This window comes from Camelus dromedarius, chromosome 11, assembly GCF_036321535.1.
Source record: "Camelus dromedarius isolate mCamDro1 chromosome 11, mCamDro1.pat, whole genome shotgun sequence".
NCBI classification, from domain to species: Eukaryota; Metazoa; Chordata; class Mammalia; order Artiodactyla; family Camelidae; genus Camelus; species Camelus dromedarius.
The window spans coordinates 31947732-31972478 of NC_087446.1; the positions used below are offsets into that span (position 1 = coordinate 31947732).

The following is a 24747-nucleotide window of genomic DNA, read 5'->3' on the forward strand; positions in this document are numbered from 1 at the left end:
GCTAAGTGGGCTATGTAAATGGAAAGTTCTTGAGTTTTACCATATTACAAACTCCTTAACTAGAGAAACATTTAAAAAAAAATTTGTGTCCCTCTTTACCCTCACCACATCACTCATATCTAAAAAAAATTTACACTGTATCAAGCCAAATTACTTCATTGTACGTTTCTAAATTAACACTATACTTTCAACCTATATTACATAAAAGATTATATAACACTTCATCACCTCAAAATAAACTGAAAAGGAATGTCAACCCACAAAACTGTAAAGGTCAGACTTCGCCACATGGTGACACATGATGATCCCACTGATGTAAAGACATCCTGTAAGGCTCAGCTAATCATTCACTCAACTACCTCCTAACTTCAATAGTAGAAAATGTACAAAGCATTTTAGGAGAATTACGTAAAATATACACTTAGATATTTAAGAGACCACCTTCTCATAGGTAATATAAGAATGAAACTTCGATTCCCTTCAAAAATAATAATTTAATACTATATCACATGACATATTTTTCAGTTACTACCAAGTAGAAAATTACGTACTCTTTATATGTTTTTCAAAGTATAAATTTCACAAAATTCCTACTTCCTACATATTCATGTACATTTCACTGAGAATGTTCTTAGCATACTTGGCACAAGTAAATATGAATTAAAAAAAGAAAGTGTATAGGCAACTTTCTAGCCTTTCTCTCCAATAAACATCTGAACTGGATAAGTGAATGTGCTATTTTGTCATCGTGTAATTTGTGACACAATAATAGTTTACCACATTTTTAAAAAACTAACACTTTATTAAAGTTTTCATAAGACAAATTCTACTGGATAGTGGTCAGCTTTCCTCAGCAACAATGAAAGACTTTGGCAACATTAAAAATGCCAACACTCTTCAGCCTTCTGGTAAAGTTTTTCTTTGGGAAAGGAAGGGCTGTTTAGTGAAAAAACAAAACCAAACCAAAACACTCTTATTAAGTGGTCAGTTAATTTCGAAGATATTGGAAATACCTCCCAAAAGGAGTCTTCGTATGGCTGAACCACACATCGATTGATCTCAAAATTTTAAAACTATCATCACCTTCAGAAAAGCCTTCTTGCGATTTTGGAGAAGCATACAAAATACTTAATCTTCTACCACATTACTTGCTAAATGGAAAATTAGAAACTGCTCACCTATCAATCCTAAAAGGGAGGGAATATAACAAGCCAATTAACAAGTGTGCTTAATTTACTTTATAAGATCATAGCAGAGGTCAGGGTGTAAGATTTCAATCAGAAGATTAAGAAGAAAATCTGTACCTGACTAAACTCCATAGCTACAACTCTGATATTTTCCAAAAGTTTTCATTTTTATTTCTGGCATGTTTTTCCTACTAATTCTACTTATTTAGGAAATCTTAGCGTATTAAAATAAGAAAACTAAAGTACTAAGTTAGATTAATACAAACTAAAGAAAAAAGAGGGTAAAATGTGCCTTTAAAAAACTATGAGGATGCAGAAAAATATTTTTAAAAGGTATTATCTAAAATTAACTGGGATTCTGACAAACAACATACTGTTCTGCTACCTGAATATATCCCTTAAGTGGAATTAAATGGATTCTATTTAATCAAAGATTCCAGTTAATCAAAGCTTGAGTGTAAGGGCCTAGATCCTTTCTTCTTTGCTTCATTATTGCTTACTCAGTCTTGATCTCAAAAGCTGAGAGATATCATATTCCTACATCTAATTAACACCCATGGTAAAATGTTCATTACATACATGCTTGGTACTGGTTGATGAAGGATTCATACCATACAGAAAGTCTGCTTGGTGTAGGAGAAAGCAAGAATAAGCCTAACACAAGTTCAAATCCTGATTCCTTCATGTAGATATTGGAAAGAGTGAGAAGTAGGACTTTGATAAACCCAACTTCAGTTTCCTCTTTAAAGAAGAGAATCAATTACCTCAAAAGGATGTGAGATCTAGATTAGAATGTATATATTGTGCCTAGTACATAGTAGGTATTCAACAAATGTAACTTCCTCCACTCTGTACTTCCAAGTTATGAACATCAAATATACATACTATATATAAAACTGCAGGCTACACACCAATGACCTCCTTTCCTCAGAGTCAAAATGAGAAATTAAATAACTTTTATAGGATAATGTGGGAGCAAAATGGTAAAATTACTTCTAAGAAAATATTCTTGATTTCAAATAATTACCTTGCAAACGGAATTCCCTCTAGGCAATTGTTATGTGAAGAATGTCATGAAAGAATGAATAGTTCTGTGAATAATCTGTATTTTGTACATGCACAGAACTATTAAGAGAAAATTCATCATTAGGGCCAATAGGTCTTTCTCCACCTAGGTATGAAAGGCTTTTGTGTAGTGATCCCACAACTTTACAGCCACATCTCCAGAGATCACGTAACAATATCCTGGTTCTCTTTCTACCTCTCTTGCCATTCCTCTATAGGAATGGATTCTCTCTTTCTCCTCTCTCTCACACACAAGTATATCCATTATGCACTAGAACTCTTAAGGCCCAAATATTTTTCTTCTCACTATGCTTCCTCCTTAGGCAAACTTATCTAGGCACAAGGATTCAATCTAAACAATAACTCTCAATTTTCTATCTTTGACCCTTTTCTATCTCTTTTCTTAGCTGCAGAACCATATAACCAATTGCCCACTTGGGTATCTCAGACACCTTAATTGACAGTTAGGCTTAATTCCTCAGGGGGAAAAAAAAATTCAATGTCAAACTTCTCACCAAGAGAATGTATTGTCTTTGTAAATGGCCTAAGAATGAGACTTTTAATAAATACATTTTCAAATTACTGTGGCCCTGAATGAGCACTCAGAACTGAAACCATCTGCATTCAGAGTTTACAGTCTACAGTAACATCACTGTTCAGCTGTCTTCAATAACATGAATTTACTATTCCAGGAAACTCTTGCCCAGGCAGATAAGAACTGCAAGTAACTTCATTGTTCATTCCAGGAACTTCCCCCCAAAACCCATATAAACCAACATCAGACTATTCAACTTTTCAATAAATAGCAGCAAATGATTGTTCACTTTCCAAGACTCTGAAAAAAAATCTCACCTCAAAACTCTTCCTTTGCTATGTCTATCAATCCTAAAATATTACTATCATGATCCCTACTAATTCTAATTAAGATCCTGCATTGAAATACCTGTGTTACAGATTCCAAATCCTCAATAAATATCTCAACTTTGCTCTCCCTCCTAGCTTTGCTATTCTTTTCACCCACACATATACTCTTCCTCCCCCAGCAGATCCTACCAACTCAGGAAAGGTAGTGCTCTCCTTTATTACCCTAAACAATAAATTCAGCAAGTTATTTTTCATGGCATTTTCTAGGAGCCAACATTCCACAGCACTACCTGATAGTTTCCCAAATGTCTGTTAAAATTCAGTTCAGCAATACAAGTTTCATCACACGTAGTGTGAAGAAAATATGAATACCTTTATAAAATGTTATAAGAAATCAGCACTCTACGTTAGGTAACATCTGCTGACATTACTGTTTCCAGTTTCTTAAAAACCTAAAATAGCTAATTGGTCTACTACTTAAATTTTTAAATAATACCAAATAAAGAGATTACTAATATCAAAGAAGCCACAAAAACAGTGAGTTTCAAAAAATATGGGAGATAAATCACAGAGGTTTAATAATCTAAGCAGGTATCTTAGGAGAAACAGGATGGGGAAAAAACTCGAATGTATTAATAACCCACAACACTAATAAGCTAGAAGAAAAAAACTACTGTTAAATATACTAGAGTATAACAGTGAAAAGAAACTTTAAAGAAGTCTTCATTACTATAAAATTATTCTTAAACCATGATTTGGAATTAAGACACAATGAAATACTTAATACATTTTCCATAAAGTTGAAAATTCTTATCCACCAAAAGTAAATGTATAAGCATTTCTTTTACTATAAATCACTTAAGGCGTCTATAAGGCCATAGGCATGCTTACACAGGAATAATCAGAAAGAAAAGGTTAAGTACTTAAAACACCTCAATGATTAGAAGGAATTGAAGATTTTAAGATCTAAGTGTAAAAAAAAAAGAGAGATCACAAGTACTGAAAGATAATATGGATGAATTCCTTTACAATCTCGGGAGTGAAGACTTTTCTAACTATATTTCAAAATCCAAAAACATAAAAGAAAAAATTATATCACAATACAAAAAAGGAAAAATTTTGTGTGAAAAAATTTCATCAAGAATCTAAACATATATTCACAACCCATATCACAAAAAAAAGGGCTAATCTCCCTATGGAGAACTTCTAAAACCAAGAAGAAAAAAGCCAACAACCGAATAGAAAAATAAAGAATATGAGAGTTCATAAAAAGGAAAAAAAATTAAAATTCCCACTAAACATATGAAAACATACTCAGTGCCATTCATAACGAGAGAAACACAATAGTCTGAGTTACACCAGTTCACATGTATCAAACTGGCTAAGTTCCAAAAGTTTGAAAACACATTTAGCTGGTAAGACTATGGGAAAACAGCCTCTCAAACATTCAGGCAGCAGTATTTAAAAAAAAAAAAAAAAAAGGCAATTTGACTATATCTAACAGAATTATAGAAACATTTACTTAAAATATTTTATAATAGTTTTAGATTTACAGAGAATTTCCAAAGATAGTACACAGAGTTACCCTATACCATTCACCTAGTTTCTGCTATTAAGATCTTATAATAGTATGGTACATTTGTCACAATTAATGAACCAAAACTGATACATTATAACTAATTAAAGTCTATTTTTTATTTAAAGATTTCATTAGTTTTTATCTAATGTCTTTTCTGTTCCAGGATCCCATGCAATATACCACATTATAGTAAAATCATCAGCTTCTTAGGCTCCTTTAGTCTGTGACAGTTTCTCGAACTTTCTGTTTTAGATGACCTTGACACTTTTGTTAAGTACCGTTCAGGTATTTTGTAGAATATTCCTCAATTGAGATTTGTCTGATGTTTTTCTCATTATCAGACTGGGGTCATAATTTGGGGGGAGGAAGAGCACAGAAGTGAAGTGCCATCATCATCATCACATCACATTATCAACATAATTTATGACTGCTGAAGCTATAACGAAATATCTTAGACTAGGTGGCTTATAAACGACTGAAATTTATTTCTCATAGTTCTGCAGGCTGAGAAGTCCAAGATCAAGGCCACTGTAGATTTCGTGTCAGGTGAGAGCCTTTTCTAGACTGCCGTCTTTTCACTGCGTCCTCACACTGCAAAAGGGGCAAGGGTTCTATCTCTCTGGGGTCTCTTACAAGGGCACTAATCCCATTTATGAGGATTCAACCCTCATGATATAAGCAATTCCCAAAGGCCCCATTTCTAGACACCATGACATTAGGGATTAGGTTTCAACAAATGAGTTTTGGGGAAGAACAAACTTTCAATCTATGGTATTAGTACTATACATTTATAGTACTTATTTATAATATATACATACAATATTTACAGTATTAAACTTTGGTCACATGCTGAGGTAGAGTCTGTCACGTTTCTCCTACTTCAAGTTACCTTTTCCCATTTTCCACTCCTTAAGAGGGGAGTTACATTATACTCCCTCATGGGCTGAATAGCTACATAAATTATCTGTAATTCTTCTAAACAGATTTGTCTACTCAACCCCATTTATTTATTTATATCGGTATGGATTCATGGATGTTATTTTATATCTGAATTATAATACAATACTTTTTAAAATTATAGTACAGTTATATAATGTGTCAAATTTCTAGTGTATAACATGTTTCAGTCATACATATACATACATATGTTTGTTTTCATATTCTTTTTCATTATAGGTTACTACAAGATTCTGAATATAGTTCCCTGTGCTATAATATACTATTTTATTTTGTTGCTAAAATTATTCTAGTATCAGCCATTGGGTACTTTTTCAGCTGACTCTTCTGCCCTGTTTACATCAGTTAGTCATTGTTTTTGTTTGAGTGCTTCCTTACTTTCCAGTATTAAAAGGTGTTCCAGGCTCATCCTGTGTGTTTATTTCCTGCCCCAGTCCTGGAATCAGCAATTTTTCCAAGGAACCTGGGTTGCTTTTATGGAGAACGGTATTAGACACCAACATCTGGATACTATTTTTGCTCATTACTACTGAGGTGTCATTTCGAGGCCTACTCAGCTGACAGAGGAAGGAAACACATGTGTGTATAAATTCATTTATCATCTGACCTGGAGATTCTTGTCCTTAGAGTCTACATCACACATTTGCTTATCCAAGTACAAAATGTTATATATACATTTTTCATTTGGCAAACTAATAGTAAAAGATAGAAAACAATTCAGGGATCCACATAGGACTGTGTGATCAAATATCAGAAGTACTACAAGTATCAAAAGTAAGGAAAAATCTTTACCTAGATATGGAAAAACCTCTAAAGCAAAATAACCATTTATTTACACTTGCAAAAAGAAAAACTGGAAGGATAAGACACTAAAAGAAATGCTTACCTATAAAAGGTGGAGAAGGAAAAACAGGAAGGAGAAAGCAAAAAGAAAACAAGACTTCTCTGTGTGTCTCTCTCTACATACTTTTGAGTTTGTAATCACCTTACTTACTGAAAAAAATTAAGTAGCTTTTACAAGGAATGTAAAATGCCTACAAAAGTAGGATTGGAAGGGTTCAAATAGTAAGGGGGGAAGGGAGACAATCATTTCTGAAGAGTTAAGTACAATGAGACAAGGCAGCTCTTGATTAGAGACAATTACATGTAGAAAAAAAATCATTGCATGTGTCAGTAAAATAAAATACTGAAATGCACTACAGCTGCTAAAATTAGCCTATTCTCCGCATGAAAAAGTGCTCAATATCACTAATTATCAGAGAAATGCAAATCAAAACTACAATGAGGTATCACTTCACACCAGTCAGAATGGCCATCATTCAAAAGTCCACAAATGACAAATGCTGGAGAGGCTGTGGAGAAAAGGGAACACTCCCACACTGCTGGTGGGAATGCAGGTTGGTGCAGCCACTGTGGAAAATAGTATGGAGAGTCCTCAAAAGACTAGGAATAGACTTACCATATGACCCAGGAATCCCCCTCCTGGGCATATATCCAGAAGGAACCCTACTTCAAAAAGACACCTGTACCCCAATATTCATAGCAGCACTATTTACAATAGCCAAGACATGGAAACAGCCTAAATGTCCATCAACAGATGACTGGATAAAGAAGATGTGGTCTATTTATACAATGGAATACTACTCAGCCATAAAAAGCGACAACATAATGCCATTTGCAGCAACATGGATGTTCCTGGAGAATGTCATTCTAAGTGAAGTAAGCCAGAAAGAGAAAGAAAAAAACCATATGAGATCGCTCATATGTGGAATCTAAAAAAAAAAAAAAAAAAAAAAAGAATATAAATACAAAACAGAAACAGACTCACAGACGTAGAATACAAACTTGTTGCCAAGGAGAGGGGTGAGAAGGGATAGACTGGGAGTTCAAAATTTGTAGATACGGACAGGCATATGCAGAATAGATAAACAAGATTATACTGTATAGCACAGGGAAATATATACAAGATCTTGTGGTAGCTCACAGCGAAAAAAAAAATGTGACAGTGAATATACATATGTTCATATAGAACTGAAAAAATGTGTTCTACAATGGAATTTGACATAACATTGTAAAATGACTACAACTTAATAAAAAAGTTTAAAAAAATAAAAATAAGAATAAAATTAGCCTATTCTCAGAACTTAACTGAGTTACTATTAAATGAATAGTGTTGTATCATCACCTATGCTGTTAATACAGAGGTAAAGTCTAAAGAACTACAAAATCATTTGTATGGGCATAATTAGTATTTGTATTCTTGACTGGTATGCTGATATTCATAGTTAAAATTTAAAAAATATTAGGCCTACAAGCTACAAATTTATTATTTTTATCTCTTATTTCCCCAACAAAATGGTAAAACCGTTTCTAACATATGGAAACATATCCTCATTGGAAGACAAAAAAGGCAAAGGGTTTGCAAATTAAAAAACATATCCAAGTGCTCCTAATAGATAGTGAAATAATTTTCATGTTTGGCATGAACCAAACCAGAAAAAAGGTGCACAGCTTTTTTAGCATTTCCAAAGTAGGAAAGCAATCCCTTGAGGCTTCTTTCACAAAAGTTTCCATTAAACACTCAGAAGTAGCTCATTTGTAGATGTTCACAAAACTGTCCCAAAGGTTACTATAGAAGAAAATTATATTCTGCCTAAAAAAATATGTTCAGTAGCTCAATTCCATATATTAATAAAATCCAGTATCTCCCTCTATCATCTCATCTTCTACCAGTACCCCCATAAGCAATCTCTATTTCTACTACATCAAATACTTAATGGGATGATGGACAGTAACAATTATTTGCAAAGAATGTAAAATCTTTTTTCACACCTTTTTACATACTATTCTTTTATCCTAGGAAATGTTTCCCTTCATCTTCTCTATTTGTAAAGTTAATTATCTTTAGCATCATCTCTTCTGAGAAATCTACCTAATACCCTTGGCTAAATATCACTCTCTTCTCTTCAGGACAACTATTAAGTCCACCTTTAGTGAGAGCATGAATAAATGGACAAAATCTATCATAAGTTACCTAATTTTTACTGAGATGCTCTTTACATGGCAGAATGTGGACAATAAGTAAATAGAAGTCTATTTTGATTCCTTATTAACTCTTACAGATGTGCTAACATAGTTAGGGTTACATTTTTATAGTAGAGAGATCAGTTTTAAGGAAAAAAAATGCAGACACCCATTTCTCCTTTTTCGCCTGCTATTTATAAAAGTAGAATAAAAATACATAAATAATATCAAATCATTGGGAGAAAATATTCAGTGTCTTGCCATACCAGATAGTAAAATATATTATAAAGAAGTAGTAATTAAAATAAGTTAGAGTTAGTGAATAAATGAATCACCAAAACAAATTATCTCTAATTTAAAAAAAAACCCTATATGTAGCAATTAGATATAAAACAAAGAAAATATCACAAAATAATGAAAGAAAAAACTGTAAGGATTCATAGACTGGTAACAGTCTCCTCCTCAGCAATTTGAGGGGAGTAATATAGCGGGAAAGAAAACAAAAGCAAAACCCAACATCCTAGCAATCAAAAAAATTCAAATATAATGATACCTTTCTACAAACAATTTATCAAAAGCAAATATTTTAAATAACAGTATCACCAAAACTAAATGTGGTATATTACTAGTGGCACTGGTACAACAGGCATTACCAGAAAAGGTTCACAGGTTTTGATTTGGGAATTTATACCTATCTACCCCAAGGAAATGTAAAATGGGAGCGATGTGTCACATGCTAAGAGTTTGTCCCTGCACAACTTAAAATAGTAAAAAATGAAAAGTAATAATTTAACAATTATCAGCCACTATGAAATGTTTAACCTTCCTTTGGTGGATTTATGTAACCACTGAAAATTATACCTGTAAGAATTATTACCAGCATAAAAAAAGTATGTTATATTGTAAAAGGGATCTTAAACAAAAATATTAACTTTTATATATGAAAAAAAAATAAAGGGAATATTTGAAGATAACCATTATTAGGGAATTTAGATTATGGTCTATTTTTCTACATTATAATATGTTCTTATATTTAAAAGATAATTTTCAAAAAATAATAATTGAGACCATAAAGACAGAACAGTAAGACACTGGTAAGAAACTAATTAAACAAGAAGGGCATTACTCTGAGGTGCCTCTAATGCCTTGGTAACTTACATAAGCAAACCAAAACCAAAGCCAGAGTCAATGTACTTGAATTTAAGAAAATAAAAACTGAAGAACATCCAATCACAACCAACCAACAAGGCTTTCCCAAATAAAACAACTGCTTAAACTATAGCCAATCAAATAATTTCTCCGCTTTGCTTCCACATCTTCTCTATAAAAATCTCCACCCTGGCTCCTGCTGGTAGAAAACTCCTAACCACTTTGACTTGGCACTGCCTGATTCGAACCAATGGATGCTCAAATAAAGTTGAAAATTTTAATGAGCCTCAGTTTACCTTTTAACAAATCAAACTAAAAAAGCAAGACAAAAACATTCACCAAAGGGATAAATGAATAAAATAAATAGAACAGAAGTCTTTTATACTTTAAATTAAGAAAACCTCCCCCCCAAACACCATAAAAGTAGGAAATCCAAAACAGAATAAAAAGGGAGAAAAAACAAGATGAAATAATGGAAAAGTTTTAAATACTCTGCCTTTAAGTTTAATTTATGTATGAATGCTTCCTCCCCTTGACTAAGTCCTTGAACAATGACTCTAAAACTCAAGAATTACTTGAAATGTTTTAAAATAAAAAACAAACCCAAACCCAGAATTTTCAATTCCGTTTTTCGGGGACAGAGCCTGAGATTTTACACACACACAGGCATCTAGTTTTTTGTTTTTTTTTTTTTTTTAAATTTTAAATCAACAAGAATTTGTCTTAAGTTCAAGTTAAGGCCACTGACCTAGAAGAACATAAGATAATAAACAAAAACTTAATAATAAGTAGTAAATATCCAAGTAGATTTTATGACAAAGGAAAAATGCAAAACCAGTTTCTTCTTTTGATGGATAAGTTGTATGACCTATTCTATTTTAACTTCAGAAAATCTGAGTTACACAGAAAAGTCATCAACAAGGAGTGCAAATACTGTCTAGACTGTTAAGACGTCAAGCAAATGATATAGCACAGGCCTGAAGAAGGGAAGACAGGGCAAATGGTTACAAGATATATTTAGCTAGCCCTAAGGAAAAGCTTATCAATGTGTTCATCATGAAGAATATGATAGCTTTATTCCTAATGGTCACTAAGAAACAACAATGAATATCCTACATTATTTAGTCTACTAGTCTATATTATCCCTCTCCCCTCAATATACCTAAATGATGCAACAAACACCCAGTAGTAACACTAATAAGCTGATTCTCAAATTGGGTGAGACTAGAGAGGCATATTAGGAAATCCAGAGGGTATGCATAGTTTAAAAGTCAGACATGTTATGATTCAACTGTCCCTGTCACTTATTTAGACATTTATCAACCTGAAGGAATAGATCTGCTGAACAATTTTAGTACCATACCAATAGTTTTCCCCATTATACTACAGAGTAATAACAAAAATAACTGCTGTGAGTGCTCACAAGATGCAAGGTACTATGCAAAGTGCTTTACACATATCATTTCATTCAATATCCACAACCCTATGAAGCAGTTCTGTCATTCCTAACTTTACAGAGAAAAACTGACCCTTAAGAATTTAATTAGATGAAAATCATAGTTATCAGTTATTACTGAAGTAGTTTTTATGGGGGGAAAAAATGAAAACTATAACCAACTCTAAACTTTATAAACAGAAATGAGAGCTGCAGATTTTTTTCCAAAAACTTACACCTAAAATAAAACATGTCCACCATTTTATAGCTTCTTGAAAAGAAAAAGGATAAGAGGAAAACAGAAATATAAACAGTATTTGTAGAAGGGGGAGGGGCAAAAATCCATGCTCACAAACTTCTGAGCAAAAATTACTGACAAGTACAATGCTGACTCTGCTGTTTCTAGAGCGACAAAATGTAGGTAAATTATGATCTTGAAAACTGATATAAAAATGCTTAATGTTTTAAGACCACATAATAAATTGAGGACTATGAAGAAACATCGAATCTTACAAATTATGAACACTAATTTTTAAATATCATAATTCAAAAGATGTTATCAAGCTATAATCTGATTTCTAAAATAAATCTAGTTCTTATAACACACCATAACAGAGGTATACTGTAAAACTCAATTTTAAAAAACTTTCAACAAAATTTCTTTAATTTTAAAAGTAAACCATAAAGCAGTTTTTATTTAGTAAATTAGGGTTAAATTAGTCATGGCCCAGAAAGAGTTAAGAATTAATTTTGATATAGTAGAAAATAAAAAGCCATCAAAATTTTGAGTATTGGAGCTGCATGTAGAAGGTATCTGTGTGAGAGTAATCTAGAAGCAGTTGGTAGCCCAATTTGGAGGGGCAGTGACTTGGTATTATTGGGCCTTTTTAATTACACGTGAGCTATACTAACTTGTTAGTGAAAATAGAGAGAAAAGGGCTGTACTCTTCAAAGGTCGTTATCTTTTAGACAGAATGTAAAATTATGATATCTATATGTAAATAAAATGCCTATTTCTAAAGGTCTGAAACATTGGTTAGTATCAAGAGTAAGATATGGATAAAATTTCATTCTTAATGAAATCCAGCTCTGATAAAGGTACAGTAACTAAGAGACAATAATGTCTGGGAGACAACTAGAAAAGAACTCAGAAAAAGAGGTCTGGATTAGAAACAAAGATGTAGAGATTATTAGCACATAGGTGATAAGAACAAAGCACTAAATATGGATGAGAATGCCCAGAGAACATGTGAAACATGAGAAGAGGGAGAGGGGACAGAATATTCCAGACAACCAACGTTGCTGTTATTTCACATGTTAAAATACCACCACATTAAACATGTACAATGACTAACACAATGCTGAGGATATAATAAATGCTTTAAAAATACTTACTGATTACATCCCTGAATTAATTATTTATAGTAGGCACTCAACCTATTAGATTTACTGATAGACATCAATTAATTCATTTTCCAAGTTGGCCAACAGAGAGAGGAAAACAGGCTAGAAAAGGTAAGTTACACTTAAATTTATTCAATACATTTTTCTGGTTCTTGGCAATTCCTCTTTCCACGTAAATATTTTGCAGATATCAAAATAATTGACAAATAAAAGGCCTGGGAGCAAAATAATGGCAAGAATTCATTAATGACAGTAAGAATGTTTGGTTTAATATCCCACAGAAATTTTTTTTAAAAGCCAGTCTAATAGGTCTTCTCTCCATCAGTTCAAAGAAACTGCCAACAACGTAGCTTGAATGCTAGTAAGTTATACCAGGTTTTCTATTATAGGCAGTTTTTTACCTCACAAATACGATATAAACCACATTTTAAAATGCCATAAACCTACTGTTTATCTTCATTTCAAATGCAAAATGCTATCAGTTTACAAAATGCATTTTAAATAAGTTTTTTATTTAAAAGTTTAATCAAAAATTACACCTTCAAAATTCAAAGAGCTTAAAACTGTTTTTCCTTCATATGTGTGAAAGGAGGCAACTTTTAAAATAGATAAAGAATATTTTTAAAAGCTGGACTTAACATATAATACCTTTTTTCTACAATACAGCAATACATTCATTGTAATTATACATCACAGAAGTATAAAAGCTCTATGAAAGAATGCCATGACATGCTGTTGTAATTTTTACTAAGACTAGAGAATATTAAAGATTCAAAATGTAATGCCCTATAAATATTGAGTACTATTAGACATAATAAAGAAAACACCAGGGAAAAAATTCTGTGTTCACAGATAAATTTTTTAAATATTAAAGGATATTATTGTATCCTGAATATCTACCTCAGCAGCCATAATAGTTGCATTGTTCACAATACAATACTTGCAGTTTTTAGTTAGTACTATTTCAGCAATAAAGGAAAATATTGCTGAAAATAAGGAAAAAACAAAAGCCTTGACAGAGAAAACTGTTTTATAAGCCATCTCTTTCCACCATAATCACAGGACTAAACCAATACTTCAAACAAAATATATCAACACATATATATATACACACACACATTAAAATCTGCTTGGTCAACACAGCTACTCTGTTACAGAGCGAATTAAATTTAATTATTCTATTTTTTGTAAAATCAATGACTTATTAATACTGGTGTACAAAGCTACCAAACATTGGATTGCTACCATGTATTAAACCAGTTACTCCAATTTCATCTTTCTTTACTGTGTATCTCTCTTTTTTTCTTCAGGTAGGTAACCAGAGTATATTTGGCAGGCTGTACTATTTCAAACACCTAACAGTAAAAGTGACTTTACTGGGCATAAATCTGAGGATGAGAAGATAAACATTTTATAGAAGATTCTTTTAATAAGAGGCAAATCAGGATATTAACAAGATTAATTCTTCAGTATACTTTTTTGCTGATTGTAAAAAGTAATGTGAACATTTGAAAAATACAGAATGTATTTTTATTCATCAATAAATCCCACCAATGGGAAATCTTTGTTAACTTTTTGGTAGACTTCCTTCAATTAAAAATGAAACTCAGTATCTAACTAGACACTAATAAATACACAGAAAAAAATCAGTGTATCCTAATATAGCCTTTGATAATGTTACATAAAACACCGATTATTAATGATATGACCTATTAATTTTACAAAGATATCTATAATACATGTTAAGTGATGAGGGTGGGGTAGAGAGTCCCTCATTTTAGAGACTGGTCCCTAATCTGAAATCGGTTTCACAATGTTTATAGTGTCAACATCTTAATGGCAACAAGCAGCAAGATATGACTGTTCTTACAACGATGTCAACAGTAACGTCCTTACACCAAACAGGCTTTATTTTCCTTTCCATTCATATTTCAATGTTTTTATTTTTGCTGTTAAAAAAATCAACGACAAATAACATCTGCATAAAGTAATTTTAAAATAGCTTAATTCAAACACTAACTACTTTCTTTGAAGCCTAGCATTCAAACTATTAGTGTTTCTGGCCTATGAGATAGTTTACCAGATAAAAGGATACCACTTTTATATTCAAGTAACCTCTTATTAAAAAAAAGAATATCCTTAAATATAGCCATATTTTTTTCTTTGGTTCCAACCTATTGTTTATGGTAGTATGCAGGCGTTAGAATTACAAAGACTAAAATGACTTCATTAACAAAGCAACATCCCAACATTTAATAAATAAACCAACTACTTAATCTCATAAAAGAATAAAACAAAACCAGTAATATTACTGCTAGCAACTTTTTTTCTTAAAATGTGGTTGAACCTTATTTCCAGCTTCAAGGGAGGCTTTCCTCTCTACTCAAAGACCTTAAAATCCCATTCATTTTCTTCTAAAATACAGTAACTCAGATTTGTTACTTTGACCTTCTTTTACAAGCGTCTTTTAAAAGAAACCCTTCAACGACTCAAGAAAGAATCGGCAAAGTTTGAGGAAAGAATTGTCCAAGTCAAGCATTTCCTGGTAAGTGACAGAAGGTCTGGCTGCCAGGGACACACTCTGCTGACCCTAGGAATAGTCAAAACTCTGAACAAAATTTGCCACTTTTGTATCTAGAAAGTTAATTTCGCTAAAAAGTAAAGAGGTGATAATACATGACAAACTACATGTCTTTGGTGGACACATTAATATAAAGGAAGAGCCCCATGGATTTCGGCTAAACGCTTTTGCCATTTCTGCAGAAGAAAAGCTAATTGTTGATGGCCATGTGACATTATAAGATCCCAGAAAGGAAAGGGTGGGAGGAAGAGAGTAGTTCAAGGCAGTTCAGGGTCAGAACAAGCTCAGGCATCCTGTCATTAGCAAACGTTCACCAAGCTGAAGGCAAAATACTGCTTACCCGAAAAGGAGTGGGTGAAAAGTAGGGGGAGAACTAGGGGAAAACCACAGGACAGTCAATGTGGCACAGAGGGGGTGATGGGAGGGAGTGAATCTGGAGCTACCCAGCTGAGTTGGGGAGCAAAACCATCAAGCACAAAAACGCGGAGAACAGCAATTGCGAGGGAGATGACAATGCTTGGCAGCCCCCTCATCGGCCCCTCCCCAACGGTTCTTTAGGTTTCCCACATTCCCTCCACCTCTGCTCTCCACCAACACTCAGGGGTGTGAACCGCCAGCGGAAGACTGCCCTGATCTTTGTCTCGGCCGGCTCCCCACGCGAGGGCTCCACCTCCTCCCGCTCCCCACCCGCGCACAGCCCCGGCGTCTCCAAGGAGCTGGAAACGCGGCGGCCACCGCCTCCTCGCCCACCTCCCGCGGACCCGCGCCCCTTCCTTCCCCTCCCGGCTGCGCCGCCCGCTCCCGCAGCTCCACCCACGCCGAGGGGACCTTTGTGTCTCGGGAGACTTTCTGCCTCTTCCCCTCCTCTGCTTCGCGGGGAGACCGGCCTCCCCCGGAGACCAAAGCGGCAGTAAGCACCCAAGGCGCTGGCGGCGCCTCCCGCAAAGGAACCCGAGCGTCAGACACCCATACCCCACCCCACCCCCGGAAATGCCTGGGCGACTGCGGTAGACGCAAGACCCCAGGGGCGACAGGCACAAGCGAACCCCCTACGACGCGCCGCCCTCTCTCAACTTCCCGGCCGGGCCTGAACCTCCCGCGCCCCCACCAGCCGCCCGCCCCGGCCTCCCGTCCCAAGCACCCTCCGGCCCCTCTCAGCCCGGGGTCGGCGGAGCAGCAGGGAAAACCCCGCGCGGCCGCCAACTCACCAGCAAGTGCGGGGGCCGCGTCCCCAGACCAGACGAGGCGCAGAGGGAAAGCCGCTTCGCCGACGCCCGCGGCGACCGGATGCAGGTCCGGGTTCCAGCTACTGGCAGACTCGAGGCGCCTCCGAGGCGCAGGCCTCCGCCGCCGCAGCCGCTTTCCAGCTCACGCCGAGGGTCCGGGAGGGGCCGCGGGTTCCTCACGCGTTGCCAAGCCCCCCGGACAACATGGCTCCCGGGCTGCCGTGCCGCGCGGGCTGCCCACTAATCCCCTCGTAGGAGCCGGGGTGGGAGCGAGGCGGGCAGGCAGGCGCCGACGCCCGGCTGAGGCGGCCCGGCCGGACGCGGGATCCTTCTTCTTCGGGGCCGGACCTTGAGAAGCTGAAGAGACCGCGGGAGGCCGCTCCCGCTTGCTGCGTCTGCGTCGCTTTCTCACTCGGCGGCTGCGGATTGACGCCTCCGCCTGTTCCCCGGGGTAGAGCGAGCGAGAGAGAAAAAAAGACTTTTATTGAAACGATCCAACCAGCAAAGGCAGAGAAAAGCGACCGGCCGCGGGAGCTTCCCCCACCCCCGCCTGAGCGGTTCGCCGCCGGCAGAGCGACCCCTGCCGGCGGCAGCGGCGGGGGGCGGGGCCTAGAGGGCGGGGCGGGGTATCCCCGGAAAACCCCCGACCCCGATGTGGGGGCCTTGGTCCAGCACTCTAGGCTTCCGGAGAGGCGAGAGGGCGGTGGAAGGAGACCTCCACATGGGTGAGATTATGCACAGTGGCTGCCCACGGCGACTAGGGAAGAAATTATCCGAATAATTCGGCCCCTTCGTTTTCCTCCCACCCACCCCCACAAAACAAAAACACCTGCTTAAATTATCCAAGTAATTATGTAATTTAGATACAACTGCCACAGTTCTCTACTGGTTCTCTAGAGAGTTATCAGAGGACCCACACCTGAGCTCTATTGCGGCAACCGTTCTCCTTTATTGTGGGTGGCTGGGTACCAGGGTAGAAGTCACTCACACATGCAACACTTACTCATTTAAACTACAAATTTCTTTATACTATATTCTTGACAGTATACTAGTCTTCAGGGGACTGAGAGTCTCGCTGGGATGAAAAATACTCCATAAACAATTATAATAAAAATCTGAGCTTTATGAAAAGCGAAATAGAAGGCGGTATGAAAACAGAGAGGAGCTATTGTTGCAGAGTTGGTTAGGTTTTGTTTTCTTAGAAGAGGGGGGCCGCCGAGAGGTTGGCCCAGTTTCTGTAAATGTTTTTACTTTCTTCTTTCCCAGAGGCGAAAAGCTAGTTCAGGAATGAACAGCAGAGTGAAAGTGAAGACAAACTAAAGTAATACTGACCCACTTTTTCCACTAAAAAGGATAAAAGCATAAAGTAAACACAAACATAAACCCCTAGAGGGAGATAATGAGAGGATTGGAAAGAAGAGGCTAGAGACCGGATGTTGACAACCTAAACAAGAAAAAAAAAATTAAAACCACATAAAAGGCCTGGTGAAGTGAGATATAAATATTTTTCCATTTTAATACCAGGAAATAGACTTAATAAATTTTTAATACAATTTCAAATCACCATTACGTCCTAAGGACTTCTGACAAACATCTTCTTGAATTCCTGGGTGAATCCTTTCCCCCTAAAAAATAATGCTTGCTGACTTCTCTTCTTTTGTTGGACAAAGTTGAATGTATCTACTGTAATATCCCATAATCATACATTTCAGACTTCGCCCAAACTTCTGAAAATACCAGAATCCATAAATTGGCAACATTTATGCTCCACACATATTTAACACTTGCTTATCATACAAGAATGCAAATATTTAACAAGATTTCCTTTAGAACAAGTGTGCTTTTTAAAAAAAAAAATACTGTAATTGATGCTTTTTAGATATGTCCAAGTCAAAGAACTTTGTAATACGGTAAGAAGTGCACTGTTCAGAGATCTTTTAAAGTTGGAGAGACATAAAAAGTTGGTGAGACATAAAAAGTTGGTATTTATATAAGACCTACTTACATGCCAAACATTTTTCACCTAATTGCCTTATTTTTTAAAAAAATCATATGTCTTTTTGGAAACCTTAGTAAATAATAAAAATCATAATAAAAGTGAATTTACAAAATAGCATCCTGAGTTTCACATCAACTCCCCTGTCTATCTTTAGATTAGAATTACTCCATTGGAAAACAAAAGGTTGTTCTAATTGCCCCATCTAAAGCTGCTAAAGAGCACCTCTTCCTCTTCCTACATCTTTCATTAGTATAATAAAGATTTCATAATTAGAACTTAGATGATGATTGTATCAATCTATTTATTCTTTCCAAATGTTCTGACCCTAGAATAGCTTTATCACAGGATATAAATGAAAATACTGATGGACTCACATGTGCTGATGAGCAGTTTAGGAAACTGACCTCTTGAAGCATGAGACATTTATTCTTCAGCTTTGGGAAAGAGGACCCTTGAAGGGGAGAATCTGAAGGTCACTGCACTTTGGATAGAGAAAACAGAAGGAGATGGAGCCAGAAAATCTTTGCTGTGATTCACACTTTGAGAGTGACATAGCCTGGGAAACAATGTGAAACATGACCAAATAAGATACAGAAAAGAGGCACTTAAGCTCATTTTCAGGTGCTCTACATCAGTGGTTCTCAGATGATGGTTCCTAAATCACCAACAGCAGTGTCACCTGGAAACGTCTTAGAAATGAAAGTTCTCAAGCCCCATCCTACACCAACTAACTGAGAAACTCTGGGAGGGAGCCCAACAAGCTGTTTTATCAAGCCCTCTGGGATTCTACTGCACAAGGAAGTTTGAGAACCACAACTCTACACAATATCACAGTTTTATCTATCTACAGAACAATTTTCCACATGTATGAATTTCTGGACCACTTCTAATTATTAATAATTGTAAAACATTCTCAAAGAAATTAGTTAACTTACCAAATTGGGGAAAAAAAGCTTTTTGTCTATGCTTTTCTCTATTTTGCTAGGCTGAACTATGTAGTAAATCTAGTTTTTTGCAATAAAAGTGAAGCAAATTAAGCTAAGGGCAGCAATCAATTATCTTCCTCTAATACGACTTAAGCAAAATAATTTTACATTTGGTATGAGACACTATAGGTAAGAAAAGAGTATTTTTAAAGGATTTTTTGAAACTGCTTTGAAAACAAAACAATTAGACTCACCCTAGCATTTATTTTTTGTAACAATTTTGTACCATTCTACAATTTGTAGAACAGCTTGATACCATTGCATGATGATATGGTTATAGCCCATCACTTTAGAGAGAGTTAATTTACAGAGTTAGATCTATTTAAAATCATTATCAGAGTATCTCCATAGACATACAATTACAAATTTTGAGAGAGAGATTTCTTCCCTGTCTACATCTAAATTTTCAAATTTGCAATGTTTGAAATACTGGATTGAACCGAAAAGGGTTGATAAATAGCATCCAAGATATTTGGTAGAGTCCATGCAACTTTATAAAAAGCTTTCAGGAGAGTGATGTCAGGTGTTCTTACAAGGGAAATAAATCCAGGAACCAAACTCAGTCTTAGCAGTTAAGGAAGACATAATTTTCAAACATTTCTCTTTAAAGTGAAGTCATTCTCTAGTTGTTGACAAAATTGCTTCGTTTTTTTGCTCTCCAGAGTGTTCGTCTCCAGGCTTCCAGTAAGGCTCCACACAAGACTCTATTAAGAGACTAAGAAAAGATTAAATTGTCTTTCTTTCTCTCTTTCTTTCTCTCCTTTCTCCCTTTCTTTCTCTCTCTTTCCTCCTTTCTTTTCTTACTTCCTTCTTTTATTTCTTTTTCTCTCTCTCTTTTTCTTTTTAAACCTTGTATTAACTGCTCTTAGCTAGATTGATGATCTGAATACTGGGGGAAAAAAAGTAGAGGTGGTGCTAATCAAATAAAAAAAACATTTAAAGCTTGTTTGAGCTTTAAAAATGAAGCACAAAATTAACAAATTTAAAATATTTAACAAATTCCTCCCCTTTTTAAAAAATATTGTTGAAAAGTGGGAGCTGGGGCAATAAAAGTTTTTCCTTCTTCAGCATGTTAAGGAGGATTTGGCATTTAGCCAATTTCCCAAGGGCTTGTCAGAATGATTATTGACTTTTTTTCATCCTTTTAAAGAATAAAAGAAGAGAGGGAGTAGCAATGGCCTTTCGGTTTTGCCACTTTTGAAATTTGGCCCAGTGATTTGCTTTTAGGGAAGTGCATCAGACTGATTTGTAGATGTGATCCTCCTAGTCTTTAGCTATTAGTTCAGAAGGACAAGTTTTTCAATAAACCAGCTTTGCCTTGCCCAACCCAACAGGACCCTAGGGTCATTTTAGAGTTGATATGACCTACGAAGAGGAGACTAGAACACATGTTTGGTATTTAACATTGGAGAAATGGAAACTTAAAAATGAAGAAGAGGAAAAGATGACAGGAAAGGTAAAAAGCAAGGACAGAGGAGAAGAATTAAGCCTTATATATATATATAATTTTATTTCAGCAATAAGGAAGCCACAAAGGTTAATTAGTATTAATCTTCATGTAATAGAAAGAAAGACTAGAAAAACATAGGGCTAAGCAGGTCAGGGTTCAAACCCTGAAGCAGTACTGCATAGGACCTGAGCTTTGCAATCAGCTGATCAGATGGGAGTCTTAGCTTTGCCACTGTGTGATTTTGGTAGGTTACTTAACTAAGAATTTCCTCATATGTAAAATTAGGATCATAACATACCTGCCAGGTTGTATGGGTTAAATGAGATAATGAGTGTAAAGCATCTGTATCACAAATTTTTCTTTTGTAAGTGACATAAACAGCAACTCAAATAACCTCTACAAAATGGGTATTTTGCTATTTACGTAACTGCAAAGACCAGGGGTAGTGCAGGCTTCAGGGACATCTTATCTAACATGCCCACATGATGATATCAAGACCCAATTTCTCTCCTTGGCTCATCTACCCATTAGGTCAAAAGTTAGCTGCAATATTTGTAACTCTAAACTTTCTGGTTCAAGTCTTGCAGAAAAAAAGGAGCAACATTCCCAGTAGCACAAACATTAGCTCTAATTAGCCCAGCTTGAATCAATGAATGTCACTCTGGCCAAGGCAATTGGGTGACTGGCCACGTGCGCTCTACCCTTAAAGCCAGGGTGAAGTTTGTTTCACCTGCCCATGCACTGAGACTATGGGAAGAGAGGTTCTGCTCAAAACAAAATGAGGGTACTCTTACCATAAGAAGGTTAGGCAGTGGCTGCCCACGGCGACTAGGGAAGAAATTATCCGAATAATTCGGCCCCTTTGTTTTCCTCCCACCCACCCCACAAAACAAAAACACCTGCTTAAATTATCCAAGTAATTATGTAATTTAGATACAATTGCCACAGTTCTCTACTGGTTCTCTAGAGAGTTGATATCACAGGACCCACACTTGAGCTCTATTGCTGCAACCTTTCTCCTTTATTGTGAGTGGCTGGGTACCAGGGCAGCAGATACTCATGCATGCAACACTACTCATTTAAATTACAAATTTCTTTATACTATATTCTTGACAGTATACTAGTCCTCAGAGGACTGAGAGTCTCGCTGGGATGAAAAATACTCCATAAACAATTATAATAGAAATCTGAGCTTTATGAAAAGCGAAATAGAAGGCGGTATGAAAACAGAGAGGAACTATTGTTGCAGAGTTGGTTAGGTTTTGTTTTCTTAGAAAAGAGGGGCATCCATTTAATTAAAATGCAAAAGGTCATGGATGAGCAGGCTTTATTACCAGCTGGATTCAGGAAGTCTGCCTCAGACCATAGTCACTCCATCCCTTGCCTGGGATCCAGTCTATGTGCCAACGTCATTCTTTCACACTTCTTTTCAAGTTAACTGGCATCTCTGGAATCACATCCTCACAGTTCCTAATCTAAAGGGAAGGAGGTTCTTTCAGAAAATTCCAAGGAAGAACTCTGACTGGTCCAGCCTGGGTTATGTGTCCACTCTATGCTGAATGAAAGAAGCCAGATCAAAAAAGAGTACATATGCTGTATGTTTCCATTGTTATAAAATTATAGGAAATGCAAACTAATCTATAGTGACAAAAAGCAGATCAGTGGTTGCCTGGGCCTAGGGGAGGAAAGGATTAGAAGGTACACGAGGACACTTGTAAGGATGATAAATATGTTCTTTTTTTTCTACTGTGGTGAGTTTCAGGGGTGTATACATATGTGAAAACATCAAATTGGACATTTTAAATATAAGCGACTTATTGTATGTTAATTATAACTAAATCATACCATTTAAAAAGAGAAACATGTGTTCCAAAACACTATCCTGCTTAATGGCATTTGAAACTATTGCCTGATCTGTCTGTACAATTCTGAATTTTTCAACAGTGTTATAAATGCAGGCTTTCTGTAAGTATATCTTTAAAGCAGTCATATCACTTAACCCATAGGTAAGTTTCTAGCCTCAGGATCAAAGAAGCGGTTAATAAAAACTACCAATAAGATTATATTTTTCTTAACAGATTTGTCTCCCTGATGAAAAAGAGTGTAGCAGTGGGCAAGAGTAAGTGAGCCATGCCTGAAACCTACTTGACCCTGTATAAAATACTGACCTGGTAAATTTAGAACATCCTTTTAAAACGGCTAAAATTATAGTATTAAATAAATGTCAGCTCCCTTCTCCCTCAACCTCTTCAATGTGAAAATAATCCATAAAGTTTGGAATATTGCTTATTTCACATTTTCTGAATATATAGATATTTCCTGTTTTTATAGTCCTGAAATGTATATTACCTGTGCAGTTAAAGGTGCTTTCCCTCTAGGCAGGGAGAAGCTTGCCCCAGGGCAAAACATCCTGAAACTGCGGCCATGAGGTAGATCACAGCTAGCGCTGCTTTCCATAACACCTAACAATGACCTATCTTCAAATTCTAGTTTGATTAGAAAAGTGCGAAATATTTCAATATTACCTCTAATACACCTAGAAACACAAAGACACTTTACAAAGGCTGTTTCCTTTCTTCACTACCTTCTACCCACTATTAGTGAGATAGGAGAGAAGGGGACAGGCACAACCATTAAGAGAATGACACAGCAGTGAGAACCAAGATGGCAGAAGATTCAACTCCCAGTAGACCTTGAGGCCCAAGATGGTGGAAGATTTGACTTTCAGTAGAACTTGAGCTTCCTTATACGCTTATTGTAACATACTAGCATACTAAATGGCATTCCCACAGGTGCCGTGACAGTTCTGAGGCTAACAATAAAAGGTCCAAAAGTGGGTGGTGGCCCATTTCCTGGGAATCCCAGCCCCTTCCCCAAAGCACTTGGAATAACCCTCCCACTTGTTAGCATACGAAATTATGGAGCCCATAAAAACTAACAACCCCGCACCTTGTGGCCTTTCTCTTGCTTTTTGAGAGGAACTGCACTCTGTCTATGGAGTGTGTAGATACACACTTTCACTTTAAACAACACTCACCCCCATGCCTTGTGGCCTCTCTGACCTTCTGAGTTGGCCTATACTCGGTCTATGGAGTGTGCATCTCTCTGACTGAATCTACTTTTACTCAGCTATGGCTCACTCTTGAATTCTTTCCTGTGCAAGCTAAGGACTCTCACTTGGTGGGGTGCATCCCAGATCCCTGGGACACATCCATCCTCTTGTGCCCCATTTTCCCTGTATCATTAGGAGTAAATGGAGTAAAATATTCCAACCCTCTTTTATTTTGCATAAATTTCCACAAATAGTTTAGTGTGATGCAATACAAAGACTACAGGATTCAAAGTGAAATGAACTTGTATTTAAATCTTAGCTCCACTATTTGTTGTAAGACAATGAGAAAGATAGTCTTCCTGAACTTCAGTTTCTTCATATGGAAAACAGGCATATCTTATAAGGCCTTTCATGAGGATTCAAGACACCAAATATAAAAGTGCCTAACATAATATTTGGCACTTAGCAGACAGTGAATAAATGTTAGCGTTCTTCCTTCCACTCCTGCACACCATGACTATAAAAGTCATGGAAAAATACTTTGAAGAAAATGCATCTAGGAAGGCAGAGATCTAAGTTTATAATGCTCAAGAGAAATAATCTGTCTTCTAAGAAGAAGAACCACAATATTTAGAAAAAAAGGAACGGAGGCAAACATTTTTGTTGGAAAACTAGCAGCTCCATTTAGAAAATAATTAGACATTTATATCCTAACGTGTTTCATCAGAAGCATTAATGTTCAGAATGTGAAGGGTTGGTAATAGTTATTATGAGTAAAACACATGTACT

At 36.3% G+C, this 24747-nt stretch overlaps 1 protein-coding gene across 1 annotated transcript in view; it reads right to left on the reverse strand.

Annotated features, from left to right (window-relative positions):
• The window catches only part of CDK17 (cyclin dependent kinase 17), an 87469-nt gene extending 70441 nt beyond the window's left edge, over positions 1 to 17028 (reverse strand). Inside the window, exon 1 of the mRNA XM_031462989.2 lies at positions 16454 to 17028. The gene's annotated coding sequence lies outside the window, so the exon portion shown is untranslated. The remainder of the gene's footprint in view (positions 1 to 16453) is intronic.
• Between the last annotated feature and the right edge of the window lie 7719 nt (positions 17029 to 24747).